This window comes from Cebus imitator, unplaced genomic scaffold, assembly GCF_001604975.1.
Source record: "Cebus imitator isolate Cc_AM_T3 unplaced genomic scaffold, Cebus_imitator-1.0 Scaffold14, whole genome shotgun sequence".
Classification (NCBI taxonomy): Eukaryota; Metazoa; Chordata; class Mammalia; order Primates; family Cebidae; genus Cebus; species Cebus imitator.
The window spans coordinates 4,820,500-4,841,237 of NW_016107329.1; the positions used below are offsets into that span (position 1 = coordinate 4,820,500).

The 20,738-nt window shown below is 41.8% G+C and overlaps 1 long non-coding RNA gene across 1 annotated transcript; it reads left to right on the forward strand.

The window, feature by feature from the left end:
• The first annotated feature begins 17,814 nt into the window (after nucleotides 1-17,814).
• On the forward strand, nucleotides 17,815-20,499 carry LOC108284514. The gene is made up of 3 exons (XR_001817251.1): nucleotides 17,815-17,917; nucleotides 18,392-18,588; nucleotides 19,810-20,499. It is a non-coding gene; the product is annotated as an uncharacterized LOC108284514 (long non-coding RNA).
• The last annotated feature ends 239 nt before the right edge of the window (nucleotides 20,500-20,738 follow it).

Sequence of the window (20,738 nt, forward strand, 5' to 3'; positions counted from 1 at the left end):
TTTCAGCCTCACAGAGCATAGGGCAGGGCAGGAAACCCAAAGAAGGGCAAGCACATCTCATCTTAAAATTTCAAGTGGCTTGAACTAGATTGACCCATATACGCTGACTAACCCAACAAGGAAAACATGTTATCTCATGGTTAAGGTCCCAAGATAGGACTGATTTTTCCAGGATCTCAGCAAAATCCACAGGAAATCAGGCTCCTTCTCTGTCTCCCTGCACCCAGTGGCCTTTCCTTAGGCCAGCTGTGATCCCCAGGACCTTGAGGAAGCCCTGCAGGTGGGGGATCCCCACCCAGTGCAGAGAATAAATACAGGGCAGACTGTCTGTAGTGAATGTGGAAACAATAATAGAACCAGCTGAAGCTCTGCTTTTGGTTATCCCCATGTGTCTGCAGAGCTGAACAATATCAGTGATAATAATACTCCTCCCAGACAAAAACTTCCGTTCTACAAGTTCTAAGCAATTACTTAGTAGTGTCAAGTTTTTGTAATATACATAAGCTTCAAATTAACACATTTTATTACTTATCCTTTAATAAACAAAGTATCAGAGAAATCCTGGTTATGCTTGGCCCCCGGTATACCTGGAATCAGTACCACATGGCAGTTTTAACAGTAACTTCCTAAAAATTTGGAATTGTTTGAGTTCACTTCAGCCACAGCTCATGTCCCCAGTTCCTGAGAGAGGAAATATTCCAGTATTTAAACAGTGTCTTTGAAATAAACAGTAAAAGCATACAACTGAGGATGACATGGTTAGAGATGCTTCAATTCTGTCCATCTATGTGACGATTTAGGAAAGTTTAAAATCTTTGACAGTGGAATAACACAAACTCAAAGTGTAATATTTTTCTTTGGTAAGTGCAAACTTATGTTCATACATGAACTATGTTACTGATACTGAATATGTTCTTTAAAATGGAAACTTCTTTTTTTAAATTGTTAGTTGCTTCAAAACTAAAGAACAAATCGAGAATATATGATTGTAAGTGATTATTATATTATAGCAGAAATATATGTGTCCAATGTTTGTATGTGGGGAGCAGAGAGGGGATGTTAAGATGGCTTTGTCCCTCATGTCAAATACACTGCTGTGCAGGGCTCAGCAAGTCAGGATGGATCCTCCATGCCCTACAAGATTCTATAGGGTAGGCCACATCTCTTATGAGGTCCTTCTCATCAGCAAAGTCCCCCAGAACTCCTGACTGACCTCCCTCAGGTCTCCTCCGCTAAAGTTTGGTCTCACAGGTAAGGTGAGCAGCCCACCTGATTATCCCCAGGTGGGGACAAGCCCCACCTTCCACGCCCCCACAGAGCACAGTGCTCTTGCTGGTGAGGAGCTACTGGGGTGCAAGGGTGTTTGGCGCAGTCAATTTATATCATTATTTAAACACGTATTCTAAATTTTATCTGATTTGCTGTTTATTATTTGCATATATTATATTAAGTGGCACATTGGTCCCAACCTGGATCTAGACTCAGAGAGGGAGCATAAGTGACAAAGCCTCAGTCTACTGGTGCCCAGAATTCAGCCTGGCTCTGAAGCCACAGGGCCCAGGAGCACATGCTGGTGGTGTACAGGAGGCAGCCATCCCTGCTTGCCACCTTCTGCTCTTTGGTGTGGGAGACACAGCTCTATTCATTCACAAGTGTTTGCTTTATTACAGGTAAGGGAAGATGAAACTTAAGATGGAAAAAGGATTGCTCCAGGTCCCCTTCAGAACACCCCAAGTAACTCCCAGAAACAAGCCCTTGGGATTTGGGAAGGGAGGGCTGTGAGGTACCAGTGCCCCTGCTGTGGGTACACAACTTTGCCAAGTCAAATCTTTACTATTCATGAGACCTCCTTCATATCCCCAGGCTCATGAGGGGAACTCAGGGTACACAATAAAAGTACATCATATTTTTCACATTCGTTAAGAATGGAAAATCCTCCATCAGAAGTAAGGTGAGTGGCCCACCTGATTGTTGCCAGGTGAGACGACTAATCTGATGGACTGTATTAGCCCGTTTTCACACAGCTGATAATGACATGCCCGAGACTAGGAAGAAAAAGAGGTTTAATTGGACTTACAGTTCCACATGGCTAGGGAGGCCTCAGAATCATGGCAGAAGGCAAAAGGCACTTCTTATATGGCGGCGGCAAGAGAAAATGAGGAAGATACAACAGTGGAAACCCCTGATAAAAGCATCAGATCTCGTGGGCCTTACTCACCACTACAAGAACACTGTAGGGGAAACTGCTCCCGTGATTTAAATTATCTCCCACGAGGTCCCTCCCACAACACATGGGAATTATGGGAGTACAATTCAAGATGAGATTTGGGTGGGGACAGAGCCAAACCATATCAGTGGGCTTTTTTTTTTCTTTTGAGACAAGGTATCATTCTGTTGCCCAGTCTGGAAGGCAGGGGTGCAATCTTGGCTCACTGCAACCTCTGCCTCCCAGGCTCAAGCAATTCTCCTGCCTCAGCTTCCCGAGTAGCTGGGATTACAGGCACCCGTCACTACTGCTCGGCTAATTTTTGTATTTTTAGTAGAGACAGGATTTCACTATGTTGGCCAGGCTGGTCTCAAACTCTTGATCTCAAATAATCCAACCACCTTGATCTCCCAAAGTGCTGGGATTCCAGGCATGAGCCATAGTGCCTGGCCAGATGTGCTTTTTGATTCGACCACTGAATGAGGCACATCACTACCGATTGACAGTAGTGCATTCACAGGGTAACTACAGCTAAGGAAATAAGCACATCTGTTTGAATTTAAAATAGAAGGAAAAAGGAATTTTGAACAATTTTAGAGTTAAAGTACTTGAACTATGTGACTTTTTGAAAAGTACATGCTTTAATGCAATTTATTCCATCTTATCTAGTGTGTCTGTCATCAGAAAGATAGATGCTTAGGAATAACTTTGGACACATGTATCAGTTAGGAGCAAATTACATGACTAATGAGAACCTCCATAATCAGGTTCCAATATACAGAGGTGAGTGACCACTGGCCTTGGTTCAGCGGCTGGACTAGTACCTCCCTAACTCTCTAGAACTTTTCCTAATGACTGTTGCACCAGAATCACGAGACAGCTGCTCCACCTCTAGCCATCAAGTCCAAATACTAACTAAGAAGGAAGGTGAAGGATGAAGGGCTTTCTTTTCTTGGGAAAAGGAAAAAAAAAATGTTCCCCCAGGAGAATTACTCCTGCATTGCATTGGACCAGAACTGTATCTCAAAACTTTGCCTCACTGAGGGAGACTAGAATTGCAAATATCTAGCTTTCCAGATTCTATAGGCCTTATTTCCTGAATTGTGAAAAACGAAAACCAAACAAAATAAACAACAGCAACAAAAAATCAAATTCACATTTTTCTCCTTCCACTCCAACTCTTTCATACCTGGATGATTGACTTAATATGTTCACTAGCAGAAACAAGGATAATTTGGAACCATGAGCTGACCCAGTAACTTTTACATGTGAACCTCTTAGGCTTTGAGACATGAGTAGCCCAGGACTCCGGATGGAAGTGGATCCCTTGAGTCCATACATGTTTCAGACATGGTCCTGTTATCCGATGGCAGAACCTGAATTTTGGAAGTCTAGTTTGGGGTTCTGGGTTCTGGTTTGACTTTACACTCACTGGATTATACTCTAAGTCTCTGTTTGCACTGCATAACTGAGAAACAGGTCTGTCATTATCCTACTGCAATATAGGGAGGTTTGAACAAAATATTTCAAAATGGTTGTGAAAACCTGAAAACATTGTAGTGATATGTCACTATCATATCCTCCATGCTAAATTAGTCCCAAAGCAAGTATAAAAAATATAGATGTAAGCAGGAGTATGTAGCTAGCTCACGGCTTCTCCTGGGGCAGCAGGGGCAGGGGCGGGGAGGGGCGCTGTCTCAGTCAATCCCAATTTCCTTAAAAACACCACCACCAACAATAACAACAAAAACCAGTGCACAAAGGACTGCTGCTCCCCTTTCTCTTCAAGTGTGTTTGTCACTTCCTGGACAGACCCTCTTGCGCTCCTCCCTCTGAGTTACCTCTCCTCCTCTGCCTGGGTCTGCCCCCAGGAAAATTTACCCCGCAGATGTAAAGCTTTGTTTTCATAAACAAAACCACCCACTCCACCTGGCTAGAAACAACATATATTTTGGGCACTGCGTTGTGCCATCTTTCATGTCTGAACAGGTTTAGTGACACAATCTGTACTTGGTGCTTTCAAAAATTCACTCGCATATAGTAAGATAACTGCTTTTCCATCAGAATATCATGACTATTAGGTGAGATAAATATACTGTCAAATGTAATGACATCCTCCTCCCAGCTCTCTCATAAAGAAGTATTGAGAACACATAATTGCCCTCAAAAGATGTCTATTTTATGATAATCATTACCTAAATATTACACACCAGAGACTTGTACTATTAAAGAGGGCTGGAATTACTTATGAAATATTAGCTGTGTTACTTAAGCTCTTTGGACCTATTTCATAAAAATTAATTCATGGTTTATAAGAATAATCTCTATTCTTTAATAGAATACTTCTGTAGTTTATTAAATCTTTAATCCTGTCACCCTGATCGTGTACATTTCGATTTTAGTCCTTCAGAAGGAAAAATAGACTGTTGGGAGAAGAAAGATTGGTGTCAGCAGTCAGGAACTACGCCTCAAAAACCCATGAAGAAATTTACAGACTATGAAGAAAACAAGGGTAAAACAAAGTCAACCCAGATATTGCTGCTTTTCAAATGTATTTGTGACTATTTAGGGGTAAACCTAAGCTAAGAAAATGTTTATTTTTTATTAATTTATCTGAGAATATGTGGATCCTTTCTGAGTTTGGAAGCATGATTTCTGATTTTCCTGGTACATTCCAGGTTTTCCTAGAATGACTTCCCCGTGAAGTTTTCAGTGTCTTTAAAATGCTCTCCAGAAGTAGCTTCAGCCCTTGAGGCCCACAGCAGACCGTGGGTCTGCGTATGCCAGGAACTTTGCTCAAGATCTTCAGGGAAATGATATTATAAAATTTCATTTATTATTTCTCATAATCATGATGGAGAAGTTGTTTGCTCAATGTTGACTCACGTCTGTGTCTGCCTCTGGACTGTCGTACCCCTGAGGGCAGGCAGGCTTCGTCTGTCTGGCTGACCTCTACACCCTCTGAGCTAAGCACACCGTTTCCCACATGATGCCATTCCAGTCAACATTTTTAAACTGAAAGCCAACATATTTTACTAACTTTACAGTTGTCCAAGGAGGATAATTAGTATTAATTCAAGTCACAATATGTCTATTGATTTTTCTACTAAAAATAAAGGATTTTTAGCATGAGGAAAATAATCTCATATATACTCACATTAACCCTATGAGGAATTAGGATAGATTTTATTTACTATGTGCTGTAAATAAGGCACTGAGATGCTAGGAAATGAATATAAACAATTACACAGCTGGAAAAGCAACTTCGTATCAGCACATGTGGATTCTCTTTCCAACTTTCAGCATTTACTTTGAGCAACTCACTTAAGATGTTGGTGTCTTCGTTAGAGACATTATCAGGAACAAGATGACTTCCAAGCTCCTTTCTAATTATACTACCCTCAGCCTCAGCTATAGAGCACTGTCCTAAGAGATATTCAGAGGAAGAAAAAAGTCAAAGTGTGCCTGGTGTCTGCAGGACATTGCCTTTGGCCTCATGGAGTAGAATCTGAGTGCAGGAACATAAGCACATGGAGAGTTATTTTCTCACATAACCCGAGTCCTGGGACAGAAACTCAGCTGGCCCAACTGCTCAGCCATGAGCCAGGCGTTTCCTGCCACGTCCTTAGAGACCTTTATTCTTTTGGTTAAAAGTGGCCACTCCACTTCCAAGCTTCAGGAATAAGTTATGGGTAGAAAGGGAAACCACAAAAGGCTCTTCCTAGTTCAGTTTTCCACTTTAGTCAATATTTCAAAAGGTTTTCTGAAAATCGTACTCCAAAAACTTCTGTTTGAATCTCATTGGTCAAAACTGGTTGTATGGTCACCTCTGGCTAAAGGGAGTATGGATTTTTAAGTGTGTCTTAGTGGGCATAGTAGCCTCTTGAACAACAGTGTGGTTTTCTACCAAAGGATAAAAGGTAGAATAGATGTTGGCTGGGCAGCCAACAGTTTACCACAAACAGTAGAGTGATGGAGTTCCTTTAGTGAATAATTTTTCAAATTTACTTTGAGAGTCCACACCTATGTGCCCCAAGGATCCATACAAAAACAGTTTATAGATGGACTAGCAGTAAGAATGAAATCTGAAAACAATTTAACGAGCCAGAATTACCCTGACAATTTTTTTTACAAGAATAAAACTGCAGTAGACCTCATGAAAAGAAGATGCAAAATATTTAGCTAATCAAATACAATAATATATAAAAAGAATATTACCACAAACATGTGAGTTTATTGTAGGAATGCAAAGTTGGTTTAATATTTTAAAAAATCAAACTGAAAGGAACCAAAAAAGAAAAAGAAAGAAAAACAATCAATGTAATTTACTGTATTAACCATTTAAAGAAGACAAACACATGATCTTATCAATTGATAGAGGAAAATACAGAGCTTTTCATGGAAAATACATGATTTGTGGGTTGCAGAACCCAGGACCTGGAGGACCAACTTTCTGACGTTTTGTGTTTGAGATTCTGCAGGGCTGACTGTGAGATTGGAGCATCGTCAGATTTTGATATCCAAGGGGGCCCTGGAAGAATACATGAAAATACTGACAGATTACAGTCCTTGATTAAACTCCACATTCATTTACAACTTAAAAAGAAGAAAAAAAAAAGCTGGTAGCAGACAGGAAATAGAAATGAATGTCTGATAAAGGACACCTACCCAAAACAAAAGAAAATAAAGCCCACCAAAAATATCAGAAAGCATGAAACTTTAGCTAATATTGTACTTCATGAGAAAAGACTAAAAATTTTCCCCTAAAGAGCAGAAACAGGGCAAGTTTGTTCTCTCACCATGCTCTTCAACATCATACTGAAAGTCTTACACAGCCCAATGAGATAAGGAAAAGAATTATAAAGCATAAGAGTGAAAAGGAGGAAATAAAATTATACCTACTTGCAGATGACATGATTTGAAACTGGGGTATTTTCTCCAAAATGGTCAGGTACAATATATAAAAATATATTCTTAAGGAAAAATAGGATCTTTACTCCTCTGAAAGTCATCTTTTAGAATTTATTTTTAGTCTTTCTCATGTTATTATATGAAGGTCTATATCTTATGTAAATGACAATGCAGTATCCCAATATACATTTTTTCATATTGCACAATAACAGATATTTGGATTGATTCTAATTTTTGTACCACTAGAAACAATTGTTGCAAGTTATATATTCTCTTTTATGCAATTGTGCAGAGAGTTTCTATAGAATCATTCCTAGAATTGGAATAGCCAAAACAGCCCAGTTATGAACATTTTAAATTATATTAGATTATTCCTGAAATTACTATTGTAACCTCTTGTACTAATTTACATACCTGTCAAGAATATATGAGAGTGTCTGTTTCCCCAAACCCACAGTAAAGATTGATTAAACTTATAGATTAATATTTACCTTTTCAACTAAAAATATGTCATTTGTATTGACTTGGATTTTGTGAGGGCTGGCATATTTATGTTGTGTATTTTTGTTTCTTGTTTTCTCCACCTGCTCAAATCACTTGCCCATTCTTCTGTTGGAGGTTTTATCACAGAGTTTTGAACCTCTTTGCATATCATAAATAGTAACTGTTCCCTATCATGTGTCAATGTTTGTTTCCAGTTTGCCTTTTGTATTTTGACATTGTGGTGGTTTTGTAAGGGAATTTAAATGTTTGCTTGAGTCTAATCGATCGCTTATTTCATGACTTCAAATTTTGATGTCTTGTTTAAATTGTCTTTTCCTTATTCAGTCAGGTGTTCCAAAAGCAACTATGAGAGCCCCTGTTAAGGATCTGCACCATCTCTGCATGAGTATGCCTAGTAAACCCTTAGTTTCCCTGACATTCGGATAATTATCTCCGTGACCTGGAGCGCAAAATCAGCAAATTGAGTTGGTTAGCTTAGTATATATATTTTTTGTTTTTAGTTTAGAGTGCTGGCTTGCATGTTATTTTTACCACAAGGGCTTACAGCTCCTCCCAGGGAGTCTCGACTTGACCCTAGCTCAGTTTAAGGACCGAGGAGTAGATGAGAAAGTGGATATTTCCACAATTTAAGTTGACATAACTATTAGACTATAATAACAACAGACAAAGTAAGCAGAAGGCATTCTTATTATACTTGTACACTATCTCACATATGATCTTTGTCTCTGCTCTACAAAGCCCATTAAATAGACTTTTTACTAGTTGGAGACCATTTCATCTCTTGGTATAGAATTCCACAGCCTCCGATAGCAAGTGCAAAAACACAACTTTGTTTAGAAATGGCTACAGGTTGTATAAGTGTCTTGTGTGTGTGTGTGTCTATGTACGTATAGTCTATATATGTGTGTGTTTATATATTATAAGCCCTTCTCTTATTTTCAGTGAGCTTTTAATTGTGAAAAGATCCTTGATAAGGTCTTCGTTCATCAGAGAACAGAATAATTTGGACAGGAGTAATTGAATCATTGACCTCCATCAAACAAAACTTCCTGTATGTACCATAGGGAAATTCTGGTTTTGGTTTGTTAGTAATAGCATAATCATAGTCCAGCTTCTCAAAGCCAACCTACAGCTGTCTGTGCTCACGCATAGCACTGGGAGTCTATCGCAGCCACCACAGCTTTAAAGAACCCTACAGGAAAGGAACTTAAAAGTTCACGGGTCAGAGGGTCCAGATTCTAAACAGAATTAAGGTTTTCTTTCTGCTTCAGCCTAGCAGGGATGTATTTCCCATGAGAGGTTTGTTTTGTTAGCGAAGGTCATAGTAACAGAGTCATCTAATAGAAAATTAGTAAAATCTCCCCAGGAAGTGTTAATTTAGTGCAAATGATTGTGTCCTACATGGGTGGACCACAGTACAAACTTCTCCCCCTTATCTCGTTCTTCAAGAAGAAACACGGTAGGATTCAGGGAAAAGATAATAATTTGTGATGAGCATTTACCACACGAAAACACTTTGTAGTTGTTATTTTTAAAGTCCCAAGCTTTCAAGAGGAAAGGCTTATTTTTCTTAGGAAAGATTAGCAGTAAGATGCTAGGCCTATGTTGGCCAAAGAGAACATTTTCTGGGACTACATCGTTGCTTCTCAACGTTTAGGGAAGCAGGGGACTTCCGGGCATTTATTTGGAAAAGAGTAAAAGCTAAGAGATTAAAGTTGTTTGAGGTAATATTAGAAAATCATTTATTTAAAGGAGGGAAACGATTGTAAATGAATGATGTTATTATTTCGATCCTTAGAAAGAAAATTAGTTATCAACAATAAAGACATATGAATTTTTTGAAAAGGCTGTATGCCTAATTAGTTTTAATTTAATTTGTAGCTTAAAACTAAAGCTATTAGTGAATTTAATGGCGGTTCTACCCACTGATGAATCACTGGGAATACGGGAATACCAAACACATTCCGTTAGCTGTGGTAACTCTGGGCTAGAACCTTGGATTAATGTGAATAATTTTAGTTTATCCTTTATTCAGAATCTGGATATTAATCCTGTATACATTCGCATGGTTTAACATGTAATTAAAACAAGTACGTATTAATCCTCTTGTACTAAATGTTTTTCCATAAATAGGCAATGATAGCAGATTGAAGTGTAGACAAGCAAGATCTGAGTATCTTTCTAAGAGTTAAGCAAATGGCAGATGACAACCTTGAAAGATGGTGGGGAAAAGTTCTTTCCACTTTCTGTGACTACCGGTGCATGTCTCATCAGATTACTTTATTTAAGAAGCTTTCTTGCATGTTACCAGGATTGTCTAAATTCTAAGGCATCCATCTCACTAAATGCTGTGACTGTCTTTGGCCAGAGCAGCAAACGGACTGGTCAGTAGAAAATAATGCAGTTACAGTAAGGGTCCCCGGCTGCCTCTTCCGGTTGACATCCAAAACCGAAGTTATTTTCCTTCCAAGGCACAGGACTTTGAAGCTCAAAGGTGGGTGTGTATGACAATCGCGGATCAGGGACCTCTTTTCTACTCTGTGCCAACCCATGTAGCCTGTCTTCTCCCACCCATCTCCCAAGGGGTCACCAGGAGACCTAGGTTCTTCAGGCTCCTCCAGACAGGTGAAGGGCAACAAAGAGAACCATTTCTGAAAAAGGGGGGACCGCTCCCTCAGATTTTCCCCACGTACACGTTCCTGCTATCTTCAGCAGCGACTCGCCCTGCAAAACCTGCCCCACAAACTCACGCACACTAAGCCGTTTTTTATGTGGAAAATCAGTGTTCATGATCCAGTTGCAGCAAAAGCAAAAAAAGAACTTTGGTATTTTCTCAAGCCACTGATCGAGAGTTAACTCAAAATAGAGAAAAAGCAAAAGAAAACCTGAAAAGAAAGCATGTTGGCTCTTAGAGGAATAATTCCAGATGACAGAAGCTCTGCTAAGAATGGGCGTTCAAGGGAAATAGCTGTGGGAAGAATATCTCTCTAAGTCAGGCTGAAGATTTGCCAATCCTCAAGCTTAAAGGAAAGGAAACCCAGCACCGTTGAGAGCTGAGGACTCAAAGCAACTTTTGTTTCTTATCCAGTGATGCCCATAATGTGGTCTTAAGGTTGTCATTTACGGCTTGCTGCAGGTACAGTTTCAGAATGTCATTATCATGTATAAATGAAATAACATAACTGGTTAATAACAAAACCACATGCTTTTTGGTAACTGATAAAATCATACAAAATACTTTAAAGATGGAAACATATTCCTTGCCTACTTCTACTTAACAATTCCAGAAGCACTGTCTTTATTAATACCAAAAGATAAGCAATCAACTTGCGTCTTAATGACTTAAGTATGATGAATGATTTTAAAGTATAATTCTTAAAGGGCCAATAGATGTTCAGGAAAAGACGATAATAGCAATAAATATATTGGTTCTTCTTACTGTAAAAAAAATATTAATTCTGATTGTGATCATACCTGTCCTAATTTGTAATTTTTAAAAGATATTTTAAAGCTATACTGCATTGTTAAATATGCCAAATTTGTATCTGTTTCATATATATTAATTTAATTGATGAAAAATATTTCACATTAACTCAGACATAAATGATGGAAAAATTGAAGCAAGCTGCCACAAACAACATAAATGTACTAAAAAAACTTCCCACCAGATTCTCAAATACCTCCTGCCATGAAGAGACAGCTGTGTTACTCTGATGAGTCTACGAGGCCAGGAGCAATAAGTCACCAGCACTGCAGGAAGCCAGTAGATTTCCAGATCTCTCTTCTCCCTGTAGCTGCACTTTTGTTTCTCACCCTCAAATCACAGCCTTTTGTTATTGTCCTCTTTTTTCCTTAAAAAAGTAAATCAAAATCTTATTACATATGTGTAAAACCCCTGTGACAAAAAAAAACAAAAATGGAAAGGGTCATCTCTTCTCCCACATGCCTTGAAGAACCGCCATATGCATTGTAAATGTCCAGGGTCAGGGTGGGGACAGCAAGTGGACATAGATTTCCCAACCAATGGGCTTGGAAAAAAGAACAGGTTGCTTTCCATATCATCTGCACCAGCATCAACGCGGTTAGCTCTTCGTGCATTTTGGTGGTAGAAAATCATACAGTGGCACCCACACCTGCCAGTGGGGTATCCTTTTCCCTCATCTGCCTATTTTTGAGGTGTTATATTTCTTGACAATGCCAAATCAATAAACCTAATTTGCAGCAACATACCACATTACAGCATTTTATATCACACTTCCAAGAAGCAGCAGTCTAAAATCTTGACAATTTAAACCACATACCAACTTCTGACATTTAGATCTTTTCCAGTAAAAAATATAATGCTTTTTTTTAAAAAATATAGAATACAGTTTCTGTCTTCCTTACTTCTGGCAACAGCAACGTCACCTGAAACAGTCCTTTAGACTGAACACACTGTTGCTAACGCCTTAGATTCCTGCTTCTTCTGTGCACCCCTTTCTTATCAGGCACCCAGTTTGATGACGTCGTCAGAATCTTTTCCTCCATTGCCAGTGACTTTATCGTCCTCCAGTGATCAGTCATTTCAGACCCAGATTATCCATCCTTTTCTTATTTTTCTTACTACGGCTCACCTCCACCAACTGTAATTCATTCTACTCAAACAGCACCTGATTGGTCTTCAGAAAGCCGTAATTTTTCATTTCACTCACCCAAAGCTTTCAAAGGTTGATTTCCGTTGTTTCAATTTGGCTTTCCCCTTCCTCCAACCTCTCTAATCCAGCTTTTCAAGAGGCTCTCTCACCTTTCTACAGTGCAGTGAGGGAAAGGACTGCTCGTATACCCTCAAACATACCACACAGAGGCCTCACAGCACACTTTCTTCATATTCCACCCCAGTGGGAAGACGCTTTCCATCCCTCTGTACTTAGCAAGTCACACTTGTCCTCCCAGGCTCATCTCAAATGCAGCCTCCTCCATAAAGCTCCCACATATTCCTGCCTGCAAGAATTCCTCTCTCCTCTGACTGTCTCCATCTACTTTCTCTCTAGATTTGATCTGTGCTTTCAGATGTATCCTTTCTATATTTTTACTATCTATTCATACACATACACATATACAGATACATAAGCATCCATATACATATGCACACATATTTTTTCTTTATATAATTGCTATCATAATAAATATTGTTATGTGACTTGCCTATTTCTACACTACCATATATGTTGGAGATCTGACCCTATGACACCTAAAGGATAATGGGTGGTTATTTCTTTTCCGTACATGTGTATTTTTCAATTTTTCTTGTTTTTTACATTTTAATCAATCTATTTATTTACTTTGAGATCAGGTTATGAAACTGGCTAATTTTTGTGGTTCGGGTAGAGACAAGGTTTCACCATGTTGCCAAGACTGAACTCAAACTCCTGGGCTCAAGGGATTCGTCCACCCTCAGCCTCCCAAAGCACTGGGATTACAGGCGTGAGCCACTGCACCTGGCCCAAATTTCCAACAATAATCACATATAGACTTTCCAATGGTGCACGTAGACCATAAAAACAAGCAGATAGAGATGATCTCAACATAAAGGATCATGTTCTGAACTTTCTATCCAGTAGGAAAAAAAGATAATTTTAATGATTATAAAAATAGATCATGGAGAGCACAAATACCTTATCCATAACAATAATGATGTTTTTGTTCAAAATATATTTAAGGGCCTACTAAGCTCAAAGGACTCTGACTCTCAAATACAAAAATGAATTAGCCCCAATCCCCGTCAGAGTGGCAGCTTAACACAAGTTTGCAGTAGGGCACTTAGGCATTTTCTCTTTCTTTCCTTGAAGCTCCCGTTACAAAGAAAAGACATCTTTTCAAAGAATTTCATTTGACAGCAAGGCCGACCTATTAACCATGATGTTATAGACAAGAGTCTATTGTTATGCAACGTATTTAGTTAATTGCTTGATTTTAATATTTATAAAATGCTATTTTAGGTGCTTTTGAACTTTCAAAGCACTTTCATAGCTATTACCCCATGTTGCATTCTCAATAGTCCTTGAGGTAAGTTGAGCATCCTCATTCTGTTGATGGGAAAACAGACCTAGGTAGTCATGTCCTTGCCCAAACTCACCCAGTTAGCAAGGCGGCAAAAGAACGGGCTGGCTTCTAATCCCATGCCTTTTCCTGAATCAACCCAAGGAATTAAGTTTTTTTTTTTTTGACAAGAAAGATTTAGTCCTGGTCCCAGAACAAATTTTCACATTAGAACTATGTTATGAATAAGTGGCATGGCGAGAGCCTGGTGTACAGTGAACTCTATTTTACGGCCAAGACCATGTGGCACACACCGAGCCTTTCAGTCCATCTTTTCCATGACTATCCTGGGTAACTAGGAACCAGGAAAGAGATTTGTTCAAGCACATTCCACTTGACAAGCACAAATAAATTTATTCAATCGCCTATATTCTAAAACTATCCAAGCAACCACACCATCACATAAATAAAAGACGTCAAGTTGATAACAAACCTGTAAGTTCAGGCACACATAATGCTTAGAAAATACTGATTTCCTTGTCTGATCAAATGCTGAGAATGAGTGGGGGTAGGGGACACTCACACAAAAGGGACCATCTGTTACTTATTTAAGCCATCCTTAGACAAGAATATATTACTTTTCAGAAAGAAAAATATTGTTCTTTCCAGAGGAATAGGAATGTGATATAAACAATGAGATGAGATAAAGCTGTTTATATCAAAGGGTGAATCAGATTATAACACTGAAAAATAGTACACATTTCCTGTTATTGCTGCTATAAGTAAAACAGTATTTGAAAGACAAATTACCATGTTACTATTCTTGAAAATCCCAGGCTCTCGTATAAGTAATGACATCTTGGGTACACAGGAGACTAACCAAGTGCAGACATATCTCTATCTACATAATTTAAGAAGGAAAAAAAATCAATCGTTTCTCCTTCAAGAAAGAGAATACTTTTTTCCTGTAAAACTTAAAGAACCAAGAAAAGTTTGTATTTAAGACAAAAAGAAAACTGCAAATAGTGCAGGGAACACATGAGTGGCCCGCACGCTCCCAGCGGGGCTGAAGTCCAGCCTAGTTCTAGACACCATGCTCCGGGTCATAAACAGCAGGCAGGAAACTGACGGAAACTGACCGTGCCCAGACTTGAAGTGCCTGCAGCAGTTCTCCAGCCCGGAGGGACCTCTGTGACACAGGGCAAGGGGGAGTCACAGCCTCACCTGGGGCAGGTGACAAAGCAGCTTTCTAGTGTGGATCACACACACACACACACACACACACACACACACACACACACACACGTACGCAGTGGCCTTCCTCATCCATCCTGCCACCGGTTCTCGCATGTGGACTGTGTACCCGTGGAAACCACCCTGGGTCCCAGTATGAACAGACACTGGGCACTGTCTCAACAAGAGCTCAAGAATAGGCCCCTGCTCACCTGATCTCACCTCTTAGCTCTCTCATTTTCTGAAGGAGAGAGGCAATGGCGGCTACAAGCCTAAGGCATCGGCCCTTCTCTAAATCCAGTGAGAAGCTGATCAGAGTCACCTCTCACCTGCTGGCAACCAGGGTAGCATCTATGTCTCCAAACTCAGAATGACAAGCAAGCAGCCAAAGCCACCTTGAATGACAGCCAAGCACAGAGCCCACCCACTAAGCCCTGTTCCCATGTGCCCCAGACAGAGGGGCTTCCCAGGACAGGGGCTTCCAGGAGTAACGCAGGAAAGTCCCAGGCAAACCAGAGCTGTCAGTTACCCTTTCAGTGTTTTCTCTGGGCCTCGGCTCCTTCTGCCTGCTCACCTGCAGGCCCTCCTCCAAGAGGCTGCTTTAGGAAGCCCCGGGCCGTCAGGGTCTGATCGGCTTTTCTTTGAAAGTCCTTAACCTCTTCTTGTGTAAGTGAAGTGTGGTTTGAAAGGTTAGGGTTGCTTTGGGTACATCTTAAATCAGAAAAGTCCATTCATAGGTCTAGAAAGGAAGCCATACTTCTCGTTTCTGGCTGGATTTTGGTTTCTGGTTTTGCTTTTTTTCTGTTTTGGCTGGATTTTGGTTTCTGGTTTTTTGTTTTTTCCTTTGGAGACAGATTCTCACTGTATCACCCGGGCTGGAGTGCAGTGGTACCATCACAGCTTCCTGCAGCATCTACCTCTCAAACTCAAGCAAATCTTGAGCCTCAGCTGACCGAGCAGCTGGGATCACAGGCATGCGTCACGCACCAAGCTAATTTTTAAATATTTGTAAAGACAGAGTCTCACTGTGCTGCCCGAGCTTGTCTTGAACTCATGGACTCAAGTGATTCTCCCACATCGGCCTCCCAAGTGCTGGGATTACAGGCGTGAGCCACTGTGACTGGCCTGGGAACAGGTCTTGATCAGTGCTTCTCATTTGGCCCTGTCTGGATACCCCTCCTGTTGTCACCACGGGAGAGGCCGTGCTTATGACATCTCCCAGGCAGAGCCAGGGTGCCGCTGTGCCTCGCACAATGCCCGGGGCAGCCGCCATAGCAGAGCGTTACCTGGCACAGGATGTCCATTGCACTGAGGTTAGTCTATGTTAATGCTGGGACAAGATCACCAAAAAAGCTAAAAAGCTAAGGAGGAGTCGGCTGAGAGGCTCATTCACATGACCAGAGGTCTCCCCAAGGGCACCTCAGCTGGGACACATCCCCAACACCTCTGTGTGCAGAGCATGCTGGCCTTCCCAAAATGAGCGGGTGATGCTTCTCCTGAACTTTCCTCCTTCTTCTCCGTACTTCCTCCTCCCCAGCAGGCCGGATGCCACTGCTTGCCTCCCACTGCCAGGACTCCATGTCCCTCAGTTAATCCCTGTGCACAGATAGCAGAACCACTCTCTCTTTCCAGGGGTACTGCTTTCCGAGGGAGATGTGGAGAGGAGGGCCTGATTCCAGCAGGGAGTGGAGTCAGAACACAGCCATTCACCGAGTCCTCTCCAGCCCCAGCCCTGGGAGCCAGTCCTGGGGGTGCTGCCTTTCGCTAGGGGATTCCCCGCCCCTATCCCTCCAGACACAGGGAGGTTGAGCAAGGAACATGGTCTACGCCCTTCCTCTGTGTCACTTCTGTCCCCTCCCTCAGCAACCAACAAAAGGCAAATGAATTCATGAAGGAGACCAACACCTGGCATTTGCCTTTCTTTCTTTATTTTTTTTTTTTTAGATGGAGTCTCACTCTATACCCCAGGTGGGAGTGCAGTGGCCTGACCTCGGCTCACTGCAACCTCCACCTCCCAGGTTCAAGCGATTCTCCTGTCTCATCTTCCTGAGTAGCTGGGATTACAGGATCCCACCACCATGTCAGGCTAATTTTTGTAGAGACAGGATTTCACCACATTGACCAGGCTGGTCTCGAACTCCTGGCCTCAAGTGATCCACCCACCTCAGCCTCCCAAAGTGCTGGCACTCGAGGTTTGAGCCCCTATGTCTGGCCGCATTTGCCTTTCATCTGTTTTGGAGATGGAGTCTCTGTCACCCAGGCTGAAGTGCAGTAACACGATCTTGGCTCAATGCAACCTCCTCCTCCTGGATTTAAGTGATTCTCCTGCCTCAGCCTCCTGAGTAGCTAGGATTACAGGTGAGTGCACCACCAGGCCCAGCTAACTTTTGTATTTTTAGTAGAGATGGGGTTTCACCATATTGGTCAGACTGGTCTCGAACTCCTGACCTAGTGATCCTCCTGCCTCGGCCTCCCAAAGTGCTGGGATTACAGGCATGAGCCACCGTGCCCAGCCTCACACTTGCCATTTTTTAAGGCCATTATTTAGGACTCAAGTGAGAGATGTCAGGAGAAAAGGTGAGGGAATCGCAGGCGAGGGTGGAGAAGGGGGTCGGCAAGGTTTGGAGATGTTGATTTCTTCATTAGTCACAGGCCTGAGCAGCACATCAGTGCTTTCAAGTTAAAGGTAAGACATGGAAGATAATGTATCCTGTTGAATCTATAGGGATAATTAAGAGATAATTTAAAATATAATGATCCAAATTGGGACTGAGGAAAAACACTGGCATTAACCTCCTTGCCCTGAGAGAAGGTGCCGTGAGAGTTCGTGGTCGGGTTTACCACTGATTTAACACTCCACCTCCACTTGTTCCTAACCCCTGAGAAATCGGCTCATTACTGACTCAGAGGGATGAGCGCCAAGTCCTGACTCACCGGCAAGCACTTCCTGCAGAAATCTTCCAGTCCTGTTAGAAATGGCTCAGCCAAGGGGACTCATCTCCCTAAACCCAGGGAACCAAGACCTACGAAAGACCACAGCGTGAAGTCATGGACGTGCCATGCGCACAGGATTAATGTGGTGGCTCTAATCCTCCAACATCTTAAAACCCTGCCGACCCCCTTCTCCATCCTCGCCCGCAATTCCCTCACCTTTTCTCCTGACATCTCTCACTCAAGTCCTATATAGTGGCCTTAAAGAAAGGTAAATGTGAGATTGGGCAGGGTGGCTCACGCCTGGAATCCCAGCACTTTGGGAGGCCAAGGCAGGTGGCTTACATGGCCAGGAGTTTGAGACCAGCCTGACCAACATGGTGAAACCTTGTGTCTACTAAAAATATAAAAATTAACCAGGTATGGTGGTGCGTGTGCCTGTAATCCTTATGCTCCTTAGAATAGTTCTTGCAGTGTTCGTTTTAGAGACATGTAATGGAGAGCAGTAGGGAAATAAATACTTGCCTAGTCCTTCCCCACTTCCCTAATCCATCTGTCTCCCTTGCTATGTCTCCAGAGCTTCTCCAGCTTGGACACCAGAGGTACCAAGACATGGTTATGAACTCCACGTGTGTCCCTGGTGGACGCTGCTGGACCCCGCATGCACGCTTCTCTGAACCCCCGTTGTCAGTGGGGAGCGTGAGGCAGCTTTCCCACACAGTGGGTGAGAACCAAGGTTAATGCATCGTGTGGGAGGCGTCTGTGTGGCAATGACGGGCATCACTGTGAGTAGCCCAGGTCACACATGTCTGCTCTGATCTTTCTACATCTCTTCTTCCCGCTCCACTTCTGCTGTCTAACTTAATTCCTCTTTTGTCTGCTCCTTTCGGGAGACAGTGTGGCATCGTAGAAAGGCCAAGCATGGGGAAGAAGATGCATTCTGAAGTCCCCCTGATTTGTGTTTAAATGGTCACCTTGACTACTGCTATAGCATGAATGTTTATGTCTTCCGCCCAAATTCATATGCTAAGACCTAATGGCCAATGGGGTCGTATTAGTAGGTGGAGCCTTTGGGAGGTGAGTGGCTCATGAGGGCAGAGCATTCATATCAGACAAGTGCCCAAAGCCCTGTGTACCATAGCAAAGACCTGGAACCAACACACATGCCCATCAATGATAGACTGGACAAAGAAAATGTGGTACATATATACCATGGAATACTATGCAGCCATTAAAAATGATGAGTTCATGTCCTTTGTAGGGACTTGGATGAATCTGGAAACCATCATTCTCAGCAAACTGACACGAGAACAGAAAGCCAAACACCGCATGTTCTCACTCATAGGTGGGTGTTGAACAATGAGAACACGTGGACTCAGGGAGAGGAGCATCACACACTGGGGGCAGTTAGGAGGGATAGGGGAGAGACAGCAGGGTGTAGGGTGGTGGGGAGGGATAACATGGGGAGAAATGCCAGATATAAATAAAATAAGTAATTTAAAAAAAAAAAAGAAAATAAAAAAAAAAAAAAAAAAAAAAAAAAAGAGGCCCCAGAGAGTCCCCTTGCACCGGCCACCCTGTGAAGTGTAGAACACAGTGAGAAGGCCACCTGTGAGCCGGAACGTGAGCCCTCCCAATTGTTCTAGCACCCTGATCACGGGCTTCCGACCTCCAGAATTAGGAGAAAGAAGTTTGTTTTTCCTGAGCCATCCACTTCAAAGTGTTCTGCTGTCACTGCCCAAATAGACTAAGACATCTACTTAACCTTGGTCAAATGTTCAGCCTTGGAGTCCACACCTGTAAAATGATGCCAATAACACTGTGTATTTCCTATGTTTATGATCAGGATTAAGAATGTAATTTATTAATCAGAAATTAGTAATTTCTGATTATTAATTCTATGGTGCTTGACACTTGATTGAGGCTTATTTAATATTTGGATTTCTTTTCTTTACTTTTTGCTCTTTCTTCCTGCTTTTCCTCTTCCCCTTTTCCTATTGAAATAGAATGCAGAGGACAAAGCAAACAAACAAAAAAAAACTCCTGGAAGAAGCACAGAATTTCAGACCTAGAAAGAAGCTGAAAAATCATCCCTTCCGCTCTCCTCGTTTTACAAATGAGGGCATCGAGCCTCAGAGACATAAACTTGCCCATGACCACACAGCAAGTGAGTGGGGGACTCATGACCCAAGACATTTTTTTCTAGGCTCCCTTGTACCACATCACGCTGCAGAAAACCCAGCAGATGGGAAGAGATGAGGCATGTGGTTACCATTTCTGTATTACATCCAATTCGTATTTCATTTAGAAAATGTATTTCTAGAACTTTTTTAAAAACCTGAATGATTTCAATTGAAGTTTTTTTAAACTAGGATGACTATGCTTCTAATTGATATCAAGTTCAAATTTTTAACATATTTTGTCTAATTTTGCCCCTCCCCTGGAAATATACAAAGTATTGAATGCCCAGGTTTCCTGTTTGGAAAAGCCCAAGGATCTGAGCATATTCTGGGCTACTCTTGCCCGGCACCCAACCAGGGTACTGGACCTGGCCTGATGCTGCTCTCTGCTGCCGCCCAGCTCTTCTGCTTCACCCACAACAGTGTACCCATTTAATCATTAGGGCTCTTTTCTCTGTACAATTCTATAATATAATTCGATAAAATAATCCATGGTAACAAAAGTCTAGAATGGAAGGTGTCTGCTATGGTTTGAATGTGTGTCCCCTTCCAAATTCATGTTGAAATTTAAGCCATATTAAAAAGTGGGACTTTTAAGAGGTAATAAGGCCATGCAGGCCCCGCCCTCGTGGGTGGGATTGGTGCTGGCATAAAAGGGTGAGTTTAGCCCCCTCTCGCCCTCTCTTACCTTCTCGCCTTCTTCCATGTGATGGTACAGCAAGAAGGCTCTCGTCAGATGTCAGCACCATACTGTT